Source organism: Cupressus sempervirens, chromosome 9 (assembly GCF_028749045.1).
Source record: "Cupressus sempervirens isolate cs-2001-9-10 chromosome 9, ASM2874904v1, whole genome shotgun sequence".
Taxonomy (NCBI): Eukaryota; Viridiplantae; Streptophyta; class Pinopsida; order Cupressales; family Cupressaceae; genus Cupressus; species Cupressus sempervirens.
This window is the reverse complement of record NC_143126.1, coordinates 737,127,724-737,143,693: the sequence shown is the minus strand read 5'-3', so window position 1 is coordinate 737,143,693 and position 15,970 is coordinate 737,127,724. Positions and strand designations below refer to the sequence as shown.

The window sequence follows — 15,970 nt, the reverse complement described above, 5'->3', positions numbered from 1 at the left end:
TACTTTTAATACTGAAGACGGTGCTTTTCTGTTTCTATGAGCACTTGGTTGCGTCAATGCATGTGCTAATCATGAACAGCTGGCAGGTGCCAACTCTGATACCTTGCTAAACTTCCAGGGGATAAAACAAGGAGCGTGCCAATTACCAGTGACTCTTAATTTTATAGAAAGGCCAAAATCATTTAAATACCACAAAAGCATTCAATCATTGTAGTCATACCAAAATAGTACAATGCATGAAAAGAAAATCCACGTACAGATGTCCGAGCATTTCTCACACTTTGTTGTTTGGTGAAGATTCCTCACGTCTTATTCGATTATTTCAAACATTTTAGTTGTGAGGAGAGAAAAAGCATATGCATTGTGAAAATTGAGAATGGAATTAGATGGGTCAGATCAGAAGGTGCAAAAGGTTTGTTCGTGGGATTGTGGAAGCCCGTTGTATGATTCGTATGAGCTCGTATCGATAATAAATCAGCTGGATCGAGAATTGGCTACTCTCACAAGACCGCCTCCAGATCGCCACAATTCATGGATCTCCAGCTCACATTCCCGAAAGCTTAAGAGGGCAGCAATTCTAGTGGCAAACTTCACCAGCAGATTCTTTGCCCATTTTAAAGGGTTCTCCAAAAGCACCTGAAATAGCTTTCTTTATGATAAGTGCTTGAGAATGTGAAATTTTATTTTCTTTAATTGCTCTCTTCATTGTTTATGTGACGAGTTGAATATTTGTATGAAAGATTTATTGTATGTGCGTTTAAATCCCTGAATAAAGAAATTGTCTTGTATATCATGGACGTAGTCGTCTATCATGGTGAATCACACAATTTGATGTGTTATCTATTGATTTCTGACTGTAGTTTTGTTATTGACATTGTCTTCCTTTCTCGTAGATGTAGACTTTAATGGTGAATTCCACTTGTTTTGCGTCAAATTTTTTATCTTCTTTGTTTTAATTTTGTTGTTTGACATGATTTTACATGCTCTTTAAACCCTTTGTTGTTTGATATGGTTTTACATACTCTTTGAACCCTACAATTTGACCCAAACCAGTTAATTAAACGAAAGGATAGAAATTATGGTAGCTAACTTTGAGGACAATATGGTCTATTATGTATTGGTAAAGCTTTATTTCTTTCGGTCCATTCCACGAAATGGTTTGGAATTATTTTGAATTTATTAAATAAATTTGTTTGTTGTTATGATTTTTTTCTTTAAAATAATTTGGAATTATCATGTTCTCTTTTAAAAGTATTTATCGTTCTGATTAGTGAAATCTAGATAGGGCCTGAACCCCTGCCAACAAAATAACATCAAGTAATGTACAAGTATGAAGATAGGAGATAAACTGAAAAGTTTGAAAGAAACCATAAACCAATCACCATAATATCATTAAGTTCGGAACCTATTGTCCATGCTGATAGAGGCTCCAAAACTTGTCCAAGAGCACAAAAGGGTGAGAATAATGTAGGAGTGCTTCACCACCCTACTACAAAGTTGTTAAGCTTAACTTGAATCTTTCCTAACATGAAAGATACCTAGCATGACAATGAGATAGTCTAAACAAGAAAAACTAAGAGGAGAGTAATGGAATTCTATTCATCAAATACGTATATCTTTAATACAACTCTTGCTAAATATCAAATCATATCAAGAAGTCCATCATATTCTAATGAACTCATTTTATAAGGCGTAGTTACACGTAGTGCATATTGAGAAACAAGAGATATTTTGTTTGTTCCTAAGAAAATTATCAAGAATCATATTCTATTTCAAAATGTGAAAACTCTCACAAAACAAAGGAAAAGTACATCACAGTTTCACAATATTTCATGAATCCTTATAGAGCAAGCATTACTTAATGATCTAATTCCATATCAATAACAATATAGAACTTCTCCTTTTAACCAACATAAATTAAAGTCAAATACTTCAATATTTCCTCACCTTATGAAAACTTTATTTCTTACTGTGCAATATTTAGATATTCTTGCAACATGCAGACATTTCGAGCAAGCATTACTTAATGATCTAGTTCCATATCAATAACAATATAGAAGTTCTCCTTTTAACCAACATAAATTAAAGTCAAATACTTCAATATTTCCTCACCTTATAAAAACTTTAATTCTTATTGTGCAATATTTAGATATTCTTGCAACATGCAGACATTTCGAACCATCGACTAATCATGCTCAAATAAGGAGTAAAGATAATAGTAATGGCCATCTTGACCCAAACTATCTATCAAGAAATGCCTAAAAATATGTATCTATACTTTTAATTTCTTATTGTCTACTGTTCTTTGCCTAATTAATTCCGTTTGATGAAAAATACACAAACTTATCATTTGCATATCCCAATGTTGGAAGATTTTGTGAGTGGGGTATTTATGAAAGGAAGAAAATACTGAAGTAAGACGTCTATATCAAACATATCACTTTCATTTAACTACCTCTAAGCAGCAATAATTAATCAGCTTCAATATCGATATGTCATCAAAAAGATTCTTAATCATTGGCCAATTTGGTGCTTGATTCTGGCAGATCTAAAATACAGAAATGAAAATTGGAAAAACATGCCGCTTACTATTCCCAGTTATTGTTTGGAATGAATTCTCATCATATTAGACTAAAAACAAGATTTCCTATGTCATATTTTTTGTTATTAAAGAGCAGAAATAGAACAGTGAAATAACAAAGATAAAAATATATATAAGGTAGGCAAACTCCTTGCTAAAGATCCTATCGACTTATTTGGTAAGAAGTATTCAAACACAAAGGGCTCGCGGGTTTCAGCAGAATGGTAGATCCCCTTTGACAACGTCTCGAGAATTTTGGAAGTTAGTCACAATTTCACAATACTATTGAACAGTATTATCATTCTGCCCAATCCGCTAGTGGTAATGAACAGGACAGAGATTCTGACAAGTAACAATGTTGGCAAGCGATCCAAGTGGAAAATATAAAAATAATCCATGCACAAGATGACAACGTATTCACAGGAACATTCTTCATTAAGAAATGTAAGAGCAATTTGTAAATCACAAAGAGAATTAAAGTCAAATTAAAAAATGATGGATGCGCTACATCGTCACAATGGAATGCCATAGATGTGATCAGTACAAAACAAAATAAGAAACAATACAATTGATTCACAGTAATACTTCACAGAAATTTAGAATGAATTCTCATCATATTAGATATTGCTCAGGAAAATAATTGAAAGGAAAGACACGTGGATTAATCATTTATTGTCTTCTTGTTTCCATAGATATTGTGATTAATGGCTATCTCCATCTGCTTCTCCGATTCTCATTAGAATATAAAGTTCACCAATATAACTGAGAGGAGAAGGTGAATCAGTTATCCAACTATTGCAACAATTATCAACCTTTTTAATCTTTAACTATATCAGCAATTTGTAATCAGCAACCATAACAAAATATTCATACACAATAACACCATATATGTTAACTAGGGAAACCCTTGATCAGAGGGAAAACCCTGGTGGGGATGGTACCCACAAGAAGATGTGCTAATATATAAATTTCTTGTTAGAGGATGGACCCAATTAAGAATTCATAAAACCTTCAGTACATATCAGTCCTTGTTAGGAGACTTTGAATCCTTATTATGAGATTCCAACCCTGTTAGGAGTTGTAGAAAGCAGATGGACCCACTATCCAAACAGCTTCAGGGGCAAGACCAATGATCCCACTTTCCACATGATCTATGTATTATTCTTTGCAAAATAATAGAAATAAGGTGTATTGTTGCTTCCTCTTCCTCTATCCTGTTAACTAGAATTCACATCTAATAATTCCTTGGATTGCTTACTCGCATTTACCAAATACTCTTCTCTTATTTGCACTCCTTAATCGCAATTTGTGTCCAACTCATGCTTTACCAAAAGGAAGAATAACCTTCCTTTATATCATGTCCTCAAAAAAATTTCCTGAATTGGCCTTGAGACTTTCCCAATTAATTATAATAGGACCACATTAAGATGATTAATTATTTCTCAATTACACAACACTATCGGCTCATAGTATTCACAACTTCTCATACATGCGACTACAGGACTTTTGCACTCACTGATTTCATCATCAAACTATCCTCTATCACTGCATAACTTTGCATACCCTAATTCTATCTTTGGTAGGAGATACAAATTAATCATTAGAAACTATTTATCAGGTACTATATCTTTGTATTGTTCTCTATAAATCAAGCATATCTCCTACATATCATCAACTTACTTCATGTGCACTTAACCTCATCATCAAGACACTATGTAGAACACGTCCTCAACTGCGCTTCACCTAAACATCAAATGCCTATCTGTACAACCACGATCTATGTCAGCTACTATGCTAGTCTTTACAAAAACCATACTATGTTCTCATCAATAAAAAACATAGTCATGAATTTAACCTCATCATTAGGACACTATGTAGAGCATGTCCTCAACTGTGCTTCACCTAAACATCAAATGTCTATCTGTACAACCACGATCTATGTCAGCTACTATGCCAGTCTTTACAAAAACCATACTATGTTCTCATCAATAAAAAACATAGTCATGAATGCAACTTACCAATCATGCTACCAATCTCCACATACTTTGGCAATACTTGGCATACTCCCCAAAGCGATGCAGAAGCATCCCTAGTTGGCTTGTAATCCTACATGTTTGATGGATCTTAGCTTGAAGATGTGGACTCGGTCACCAAAGGAGTGGTGCTCGATTATTATTAGGCATATTTTTAGTTGTGGAGCTCAACAGACACTAGGAGCTTAGCATACTCTATGGAGCTTGACATACTCTATGAAGCTTGACAAACACTAGTAGCTCAGCATACTCTATGGAGTTGGGCAGACATTGAGAGCTCAGCATACTCTTTAAAGCTTGACATGCTCTAGGAGATTGACATTGCTTATGGTTTGGCTAATGCTTGGCTTGGTCTTGGTTCTTGTTGGTGCTGAGTTGTTTGTGAGTTGACCTTGGCATTTAATTTAGGTAGGGGTATTTAAGTTATGTTCTAGTCTACTTGTGGCTCAATATGTATTTAATGTAAGGGATTTAATTTAGTTTGTAATGAACTAGGCCAACTTATGGCTTAGTTGGGTATAAGTAGGGGGTTTTAGGAGTCTTTAGAAAATCATGATTAAGGGATCCATCTTGGAGAAGAGGATGTGAACTTTGAAGAGTTAATAGTTGCAGCTTGAGAACTAGAGGATTTCTTGGTGGACCTAAGGGTATAAGTGTGAGTTCTCCTTGGTGTTCTTATTCAATTGTGGATTTGGACTAGCTGGGATTGAGATTGTAAGTTGGATCTTGTGGGATCTTGCAAAACTGATATTGTAATTGATGTTTGTATTTGGCCCTAATTCAAAAGGCCTTACAACTGGGCATATTGCATGTGATTAGTTATTTTACGAATAAAGAGGTGTGACTTGGTATTAGATTTTGCATTATATTTGCTTGTTTTGTTTCCATTGTGTGGTTATTTGTTGGGGGTTTGGATATTTTCTTTGGAGATTATCTTGCCTTGGACTATGTTAGGTAGTATTAGAGCCTAGTTGTTCCAAAGTGTGTGGACAAATCGTTGAATGATGGTAGTTTGCACTATAATCTTGGGTTGGAAAAGTTTGGTCTTGTAGAGCTGATTAATCTTCTGGATTGATGGATCTATTGCTTTGGGTTTGCGAAAATTTTGGAAGATGCCTCCAAGAAGATTAGACCTTAGGGAAATTGACGGTCTTAGTGATGATGTGGAAGAAAGGATATCAGAAAAGATTAGAGAAGAATTCAGATCTAAGATTGCATTGATGACGAGTCACATGATTGCTGAAATTGTGAGTGTTATAGGTGGTGTACCTAAGCATGTGGGTACTAAAGATGGCTATGAGGAAGTTGCTACAGACTTTGAAGTTGTTTGATCTAGTGGTGAGGATAGAACTGATCATGTGGAGAGACCTATTGAAACCAGGGCTAGTCAGTTTGCTAGAACTAGATCTTAGTTGAAGTTAAAGGATAAGATGGAGGTTTCTAATTTCTTAGGTACTTTAACTCCTAAAGACCTAATTGATTGGATTGGTGAATTGGAAGACTACTTTGAGCTTGAGGATATTGAAGATCTACTTAGAGTGAGGTTGGCACAAACTAAGCTAAAAGGACATGCTACTCTTTGGTAGAAAGAAGTCCAAAGAGATAGGGAAGAGGAAGGTGAAATGAAGATCACTAGATGGAGTTTGATGGTAACTGAATTGAAGGCTAAGTTCATTCCTACTAATTATGAACTTGATTTGTTTAAGAGGTTGCAGAATTTGAAACAGAAGGATATGACTGTGAAAGATTATACCGAGGAGCTCTACAAGTTGACTATTCAGTCTGGGCATAGAGAATTGTCAGAAGAGAAGGTAGGTTGGTACATTAACTATTTGAGATTAAATATTCAAGATGAGGTTGGAATTTTGAATATTTCTTTAGTTGAGGATGCTTATCAGTATGCTCTGAAGGTAGAAGATAAGTTAAAGAGGAAAAGTCAAGGTAATGCTACAAGGAAGGAGAAGTAGGATATCTTGGCAAAAGCTAAACCGAGTGCTAAAGGTGAACCAAAACCTATTGATCAGAAGAGGAGGATAGGTGGAGGGGGGTTTAGTGATAATTATTTTAGATGTGGTGAAGAAGGGCATAGATCTTTTGAATGTCCTTGTGGTAGGAAAGTTGTTGTGAATGAGGTTGCAGTCCATGATAGTCAACCTGAGAAAGTAGAGAGTTTGCTAGCTCGGCGAGTACTAGTTGGATAGAGGACATTGGATTATTATTAGAGGACTAGTTTGTTTAGGACTTGTTGTCAGTCTAGTGGTAAAGTCTACAATGTGATTGTGGATGGTTGTAGTACTGATAACCTTGTTGCTGAGGAGATGTTTTAGAAACTTGGTTTGAAGAGAGTGAGACATCCTTATCCTTATAGGATTGGCTAGTTGCAAGGTGAGCATGCTTTGGAAGTGAGGGAGCAAGGCCTTATTGATTTCTAGATTGGGCAGTATAAAGATCAAGTGTTGTGTGATATTATGGACATGAGAAAATTTCATGTGTTGCTTGGTAGACCTTGGCAGTATGATTGCATGGTTGTGCATGATTGTGTCAAGAATGTGTTTACTATTGAGAAAGGTGGTAGGAAGTATTGCCTGATTCATTTGCAGAATGAAGAGCTTGGTAGGAGGAACTTGAGTATTGGCAATCAAGTTGAGTTGGAAAATTCTAAGAAGGTTGGAGATCAGTATGGAAAGAAAGCATGTGGCACACCAAGGATGGAAGTGAAGAAGTGGAATAAGAAAAAGGAAAAGATTATACAAGTTGAGGATTTGGAGGATATGTATGTGAAGAACTAGTTTGGAATTTAAGTACTGAATCCCAAAAGATGTTCTTCCAACTACTGATAAAATCCTTTCGAACCTAGGGTATCTGATGTAGTAGCATCCCTGGTTGGCTTGTAATCTTGCATGTTGGATGGATTTTGGCTTGAAGATGTGGAATTGGTCACTAAAGGAGTGGTGTTCGATCGTTATTGGGCATAATTTTAGTTGTGAAGCTTGGTCGACACTGGGAGCGTGACATATATATGGATCTCAATAGACATTGGGAGCTCGTCATACTCTATGGAGCTTGGTAGACACTGGGAGCTCGACATACTCTTTGGAGCTCAACATGCACTGGGAGCTTGGCATGCTTTGGGAGCTCGACATTGCTTATGGTTTGGTTGATGCTCAGCTTAGTTTTCTCTGCCACTCGGCTTGGTCTTGGTTCCTATTGGTGCCGATTTGTCTATGAGCCAACCTTGGCATTTAATTTATGTAGCCTGGGTATTTAATTTGTGTTGTAGCCAACTTATGGCTCAACATGTATTTAACGTAAGAGATTTTTGGAATGAACTACACTAACTTGTGGCTTAGTTGGGTATAAGTAGGGGGGTTTTTAGAGTCTTTAGGAAATCATGATTAATGGATCCATCTTGAAGAAGAGGATGCAAACTTTGAAGAATTAGTAGTTGTGGCTTAAGAGCCAGAGGATTGCTTGGTGGACCTTAGGGTAAAAGTGTGAATTCTCCTTGGTTTTCTTATCCAGATGTGGATCTGGACTAACTGGGATTGAGATTATAAGTTGTATCTTTTGGGATCTAATAGAACTGATATTGTAATTTTTGTTTGTATTTGGCCCTAACCTAGAAGGCCTTACAGCCGAGCATATTGCATGTAATCAATTATTTTATGAATAAAGAGTTATGACTTGGTATCAAATTTTTTATTATTGTTTCTTGTTTTTGTGTTTTCGCTATGTGGTTATTTGTTGGGGGTTTGGACATCTCCTTTGGGGATTCTCATATCTTGTATTGCATCACAAAGGAATACCATCAACATTCATGCTAACAATCTCCCCCTCTGGCATTGATGGAAACATAGATGAAAAATATCTAAGTTCCAAGAATACGAAATTCATACTCTGCTACAACTATCATTTTTCTCATCTTTTAAAATCCTCTTCATCAATCAAATCTAAAATCCTCAAGAACATTGCTTTGATTTGCATCTCTTTCTTTTAAGATTGACATCAGTTGTTCACAAACTAAACAACTTTCAACTTCTCCCCATTCAGTGTTACTCCTCATTGACGTCAACAACTTGTTTCTCTTAAACATAGGAAATGTCAGTCTCTCCCCCATACATCAATCTTTCCTTCATTAGAAGATCTTCTCCCTCATACATGGTGCTTATTCATGTAGTCTCTCCCCCATAGTACTAAGGAGATGTTTCTCAATGTATACTTTCCCTTATTCATTCATGCACACTTCTCTCCCTCATTGTTCTAAGGAGATGTTTTTCATGCAATCTCTCCCCTATTGACATCAATGACAAAGGCTTCATTATGTCCATTATTTGCTCCAAGTCTTCAACTAGCTCAAGTTTCCAAAGACACTATTCAAAACCATCTATCAGGAGTCCTAAATGACTCTACTCATCACAGATACTCCCCCATATAAGAAGCATAATCATTCAATTTAGTCAAAGAATAGTGCTATGTGCCACTGGACTGATGCAATCTCTGCATCATACTCATAAGTAGGTAGGGGAATAACTCCACACATACCTCTCAAGTACTCAAATGTATCTTTAGGAAAAGTCTTTGTAAAGATATCTACAATCTGATCTTTTGTACTGACATATTCCAATTTGATTTCTTTCTTTGCAACTTTCTTTCTTAAGACATGATACTTAATAGATATATGCTTAGTCTTAAAATACAATATAGGATTCTTAGACATACTCATTGTACTTGTGTTGCCACATTGTATGATAATAGGGTCTAAAACTTCTATCCCAATATCTTTCAACATTTGCTTCATCCACATGATCTGATTACAATTTTTTGTTTCTGCTACATACTCTACTTCAGTTGTACTCTATGAAATACAATCTTGTTTCTTTCTTAGCAAAGAAACAAATCTTCCTCCAAGGAAAAATGCTCCACCACTGGTGCTTTTTCTGTCATCTGACATATTGCTTGCCCAATCTGCATGAGTATAAGCACATAAAGTGAAATCACTTGATCTATCATACCATAAACCATAATCAAGCATACCTTTAAAATATCTAAATATCCTCTTTATTGCTGCATTATGGTACTCCCTAGGATCAACTTGAAATCTAGCTAAAATCTCAATTGCATTTTTTATATCTGGTCCGGTGTGATTCAAATATTGCAAACCTCCAATCATTGATATGTACTTATTTTAATCAACTAGAGGTGTCTCATTTTTGTTAGATAACATGTGACCAATTACCATTAGTGTACCAATAATCCAAATATTTTCAACAAGCCTTTCAAATACTTAGCTTATGAAATGAAAATACTAGCATTGCTTTGTACAATCTGTAAACCTAGAAAAAACTTCATCTAACCAATCATGCTCATCTCAAATTTGTTCTTCATCTCATCAACAAATGTTTTGATGTACTTGCCTCATCATTACCTCCAAAGATTATGTCATCAAAAAATATCACAATAATCAACAAAACATTTTCAATTTCTTTCAAATATAAGTTGGCATCTGTCGTACCAAGTTAGCAGATCCTAGTTTTGCCAAATACTTAACCAATCTTGCATACCAAGTTCTAGGTTCTTTCTTCAGACCATACATTTTTTAATTCAATCTGCATACCATATCCTTGTCTTTTTTCAAAGGAAATCTTTCAGGTTTCTTAATGTAAACTTCTTCTTCAAGTTCTTTATTTAGAAAAGTCGATTTGACATCCATTTGATATACTTTGAACTTCTTACTTGCTGTAAAAGTCAAAAACATTATTATTGCTTCTATTTTTACTACAAGGGCATATGTTTCTTCATAATCTATTCCTTCTTATTGTGAATAACCTTTGCATACCAATCTAGCTTTGTTTCTCACAACTTCACCTTATCCATTCATCTCATTTTTGCATAACCATTTAGTTCCTATAAATTCTTGTCTTTAGGCCTATGAACCAATTCCCATGTCTCATTCTTCACAATCTAATCTAGTTCTTCATTCATTTCTTGGATCCAATGATCATCTTTGCATGCCTCGTCTACACTCTTAGGTTCAACTTGAGATATCAAGCATAATTCCTCATGTATTCTATTTCTTGTCACCACTCATTTTTCTTTACTTCCAATGATCTACTCTAGAGGGTGAGTCTTTTCCAAGTTCTTGTTATGTGTAGAAGTTTCTATCTCAACTCTTATCTCTTCTCTTGGTTCGTATCTTTGTTCTCCTCTTTTCTCAACAATTCGTACATCATTCTACAAGTCATTGTTAGTCTCAAAGAAAACTTCTACATTATGTCTAACAATTCTAGGATTTTCTTCTTCCTCACAAGAATTAAATTCATCATCCTCTCTTTAATCCAAAACTTTTCATCAACTTTCACATTTTCACACTCAAAAATTGTCTTAGTTCTATGATTAAAGCATCTATAAGATTTTTTTCAATAAATAACCAAGGAACACACCTTTATCACTTCTAGGGTCAAACTTACCAATATCAGAATCTCTCTTTATGTAATATTTACTTCCAAAAAAATTATGAAGTATTTTATTGAAAGTGTATGACCAAACCATAATTCATAAGGAGTCTTATTTCTACCTTTTCTGATTTGTACTTTGGTCATGGTGTACACTATTGTATTAACTACTTCTCTCCAAAAAGTCTTGGACACATCTTTCTCAAACATCATTTCTCTTGATGCCTCTGATACTAATATGTTTCTCCTTTTTGCTATCCCATTCTTCTTAGGGGTCTTAGGTGATGATTATTGTCTCTTGATTCCATTTTCTTCACAAAACATGTTAAACTCTCTAGAAGTAATTTCTCCACCTCTATCTAACCTCAAACATTTAATCTTCACACTAGATTCATTCTCAACTGTATTCTTGAATACATTGAACTTCTCAAATGCTTCAGATTTTTCTTTTAAAAAATGCTACCCACATCATTCTAGTGAAATCATCAAAAAAAATCATAAAGTACCTCTCACCGAATCCTCTTGTTCTAGTAGGGCCACTCAAATCTGTTTGAAAAATCTTCATTTTCTATGTAGTAGTAAACTTCTTGCTAGGAAATGATACCTTCTTGTATTTAACCATGATACATTCTTTTCAAACAACATTAGTAGGCTTCATGATTTTAGGAAAATCTCTAACTGCAAATGTACTACTTTCCTTCATAATGTTATCAAAGTTTATATGGAAAAACCTTCTATGCCATAACCAACTATTATGTACTTTTGCAACCAAACATGTCATCTCAATAGGATTCAATTAAAAGCCATTACCTCTAGATCCTATACCTATTCCAATCAACTTACCATCCTTATCTTTGATGATACAAGTCTTATCTCTAAACTACAAATAATAACCTGTATCCACCAATTGTCCAACACTCAACAAGTCATGCTTTAAACCATCAACAAAGTAAACATTGTCAGTGTTAGTCTTTCCATCAAAAGTAATAGATTGTATCCTTATGATGTGATAGGCTACATTGTTACCAACTCTGATAATCCCTCCATCATGATCTTGAATTTAACAAACTTGTTCATATCACCAGTCATATGATGTGAACAACCACTATCTATAATCCAATAACATTTATTTTCTACTTGGGAAACTAGAGCCTTTTTTTCTCTAATTTCATAACTTTCTTCTTTTATAGCCACAATTCATCATCACTTTCACTTTGAAATCCATCATCACTTTCACTTTGAGATCTTTCTTCATATTCATCATTTTCATTAGCATACAAATAATCTCTAGGTCTTCTACACTTGAAATTGATCTTATACTTTTTCTCTTTTAGGACACTTAGATGCATATTGACCAAATTAATTACAAATCAAACATTTAAAAAAATTCTTCATCTAGTTCTCTTCTAACAAGAAAGGCTATACCCTCTTCAGTCTTTTTGTCTTGTTCAGATCTTATTTTTTTGCTGCTAGCATAATCTCCATGGGTGCTTGCACTTCTGGATAAGCAAGGATGGACACTTAGGGAACTAAAAGTTGTCTCCACTCTTGTGAATTCTCTAGACTATCTCAAACTATATTATGTTGCTTCCAATCTTCCAAGAAAAGTCTCTCTGGTGAACTTCTCACTAGAAGATATTAAAATCTCAATTATCTGTGCTACTTTCTTCAATGGTGGTGTCAAAGTTTTCAAAATCTTCCACACAATCTCATCTTCTTTCTTGGATCCACTACATGATTTGATTCCTGCAAAAATCTCAGATATCCTACTTGCATGGCTTCTCATAGATTCATCTTCCATCATTTTAGCATCTTGAAACAAGCATATCCAATTCTGTAATCTTACTCTTTTTGTATGTTTATCTCCTTCAAAAATAGATTCTAAATCTTTCCAAATCATATGAGATGATTCTAGTGATTTTAGCTGACTTTTCTCATTTTTAGGAATTAGTAAGGCTTCTCTGGCTCTCATGTTACACATAAACAAATCTCTTTCTTCTTCATTGCATTCCTCAAGATTTTCTTCTTTTACAATTTCTTTATCATACTTTCTCAAAAGCCAATATCCTAGACCCATAGATAGAAAATGAGCCTTCATCTTTTCTTTCTAGTTAACTCCATCAAATTTAGGACTTTCTTTTCTAAAATGACTCACCATTGATCTCCCAAAGTTGTTAAACTTTCTCTTCAAGCACTTGATGCTCTGATACCAATTGTCAAAATAAAAGTCCACCAATATAACTAAGAGGGGGGTAAATAATTTATCCAACTATTACAACAATTATCAACCTTATTAATCTTTAACCATATGAGCAATATAATTAGCAACCATAACAAGATACTCAAACACAATAACACTAGATATGTTAACTAGGAAAACCCTTAATCAAAGGGAAAACCCTATTGGGGATGGGACCCACAAGATGATGCGATAATATATAAATTCCTTGTTAGAGGATGGACCTTGTTAAGAGTCAATAAAAATATTCAGTACATATCAATCCCTGTTAGGAGACTTTGAATCTCCACTAGTACATTTGTGCCTGTTTTTCTACCAAATTTTTTGACCAAAGCTATGAATCCTCCTTTTTTTTTGTTTTCATTCCCGCATTGGTCACACAAAAAAAAGAAAAAAATCCCACTTTGGTCAAAATTTTGACCAACAACATGAGTTTGCCGAAGTTGAAAATATCCAAAGTTAAAATTTTGATAAAGATGCTCGAGTGTGCATTTGAGTTAAATAAATTTTTCATTACATTTGGTGATTTCACAAGAAGATGAACTCTAGTGATTTCACAGGATTTCACATTAGCTCTGGTGATTTCGACCATTTTGCCTCATGAGATTTCATGCCATAACTATGAAGCGGGAAGCGACTAGATGCTTTTAGTGGTTCCTCCATAATGACTCTGTTATGCTCTTTAGCCCGGGAACCATAATAACTGAAACATTTGCAAAGCTCTTGTCTAAATTATTGAAGGTATTTGCACATATAAGAACCACTTAAATAATAGGCTTAATATTAAAGTCCATATCCTCTTGTGATATATGTTATGTTTTATGTCTAGACTCTGTATTGAAAGAAACCCTAATAAAAGTCTTCATCATAGATTTCACATCAATTGAAGAGTTTGAATGATAATTGGCAATGAGAAGTAGTGGGGGGATCTTCCTATAATCTGGACAGTTTGAAGCTTGGCCATCATAAACAATTAAATGCCTAGGCTACTGGTCGGTTCTTGATAGGTGTCTAGCCCAGTCCCTTCTTGGGTGCCCTATCTCTATGTGGATGAGAAAACTAGGTGCTTCACATGAACACTCATACTGCAAAGGCTAGAGAAGATATAGCTAGGTAGGGCCCTGATCTAGCTATACTATGGAAGGCAGATGAATGATGTTTCCCTTATTAGGTCAATGTTTCCTTCAAGGTTGTTTCTCATGATACCTTCATATGTCATATTCATTTAGGCTGATCTGGGTGACATAAAAAATAGGAAGGAATAGCAATTGGTAGAAGTTTTGGGCTCATTAAGAACTACCATATTGATGGAAATAAGGAGATGATTTCCATTGGCATGATGAACATTATAGGTCCATGTTTCTCTTGCTACTTCACAACAGATAAGTCTTTGGGGTTCTTATTTGTATGGACTCCTAAAGCTTTAGGTTTTGAACTTAGTATGGCACTAAAGTTCTTGAGTTTTAGTACTGAATAGCCTTGCTTTACTATAATGAGGTTTGTTTAGGTGTCTTTTCAAGGTCAGCTAAAAACTTCAATGCGGGTTGCAAGACAGTAGTATCAAACATTGTAATGGCCACTGGAGTGATGTCAACTCTCCTCTTCTTGACTCCACTCTTTCACTACACTCACCTTATAGTCCTTTCTTCCATTATAATTTCATCCATGCTTGGCTTAATTGATATCCCTGGAGCTTATCATCTCTAGTAGGTGGACAAAATTGATTTCTTAGTCTACATGGGAGCTTTTTTGGAGTGGTCTTTGGATATATTGAGATAGGTCTTATCACAGTGGTATGTTGATAATTCTTATTATTTCATTGCCAGGGACCCATGAAAAAAGAAGTATACATTACATTTTTTTCAATAGTGTTAGTTTTGAATTTAGTACCTCTTAAAATAAACTGGTAAAATAAGTAATGAAGTTCTTGCTTTACTCAAAAAAATTTACATCCTTTCGTTGTAGGTGGTCATTTCTATACTAAGATTGATAATGATAGTTTCAAGGCCTCGCATTGTACCTCTTGGAAATATCCCAAACACCACAATATATAGAGATACTAAGCAGTATACGGATGCCATAAGAGTTCCAGGAATTATCATTCTACACGTAGATTCTCCAATATATTTTTCCAACTAAAACTACTTAAGAGAAAGGTTAGTTATCTATTTATCAATTAAAATTTGTAAATAACATCTTCAAGAATCAATTTGTTTTAAGTAATTTTTGAATCATTCATAGTAATGATTTACACCCACAAGTTTCCAATAAAACATAGTAAATGATCCTACACATTTCATCTTCATAAAGTATATTTATAGAAAAAATGGCCATATCACACATATTTACATGCCATGATCTACCATTGAACATAGGTTGATGAGATGGATAGAGGATGAAAAGGATCTTTGGGTTAAAGAAGATATTTTATAGTATGTTATTCTGGATATGTCCTGTAAGTTGTGAAATCCACCCATTTCTTCTACTTGCATAAATATCATTATTTGTTATCACCCCATGAAAGAGGTTGCCTTCAGATGAATCAATTCCCCAATTTGATATTTAGTGTCACGTGGGTCAAATTTAATTGACTTATTTAAGTAGTTCATATGAAATTATGTTAACTTTTTAAGCTTCATCTACCATTTTATGTGATTCTAAATGA

At 34.6% G+C, this 15,970-nt stretch overlaps 1 pseudogene; it reads left to right on the top strand.

The window, feature by feature from the left end:
* Positions 1–376: 376 nt before the first annotated feature.
* The window catches only part of LOC149540833 (sulfate transporter 3.1-like), a 32,101-nt pseudogene continuing 16,507 nt past the window's right edge, over positions 377–15,970 (top strand).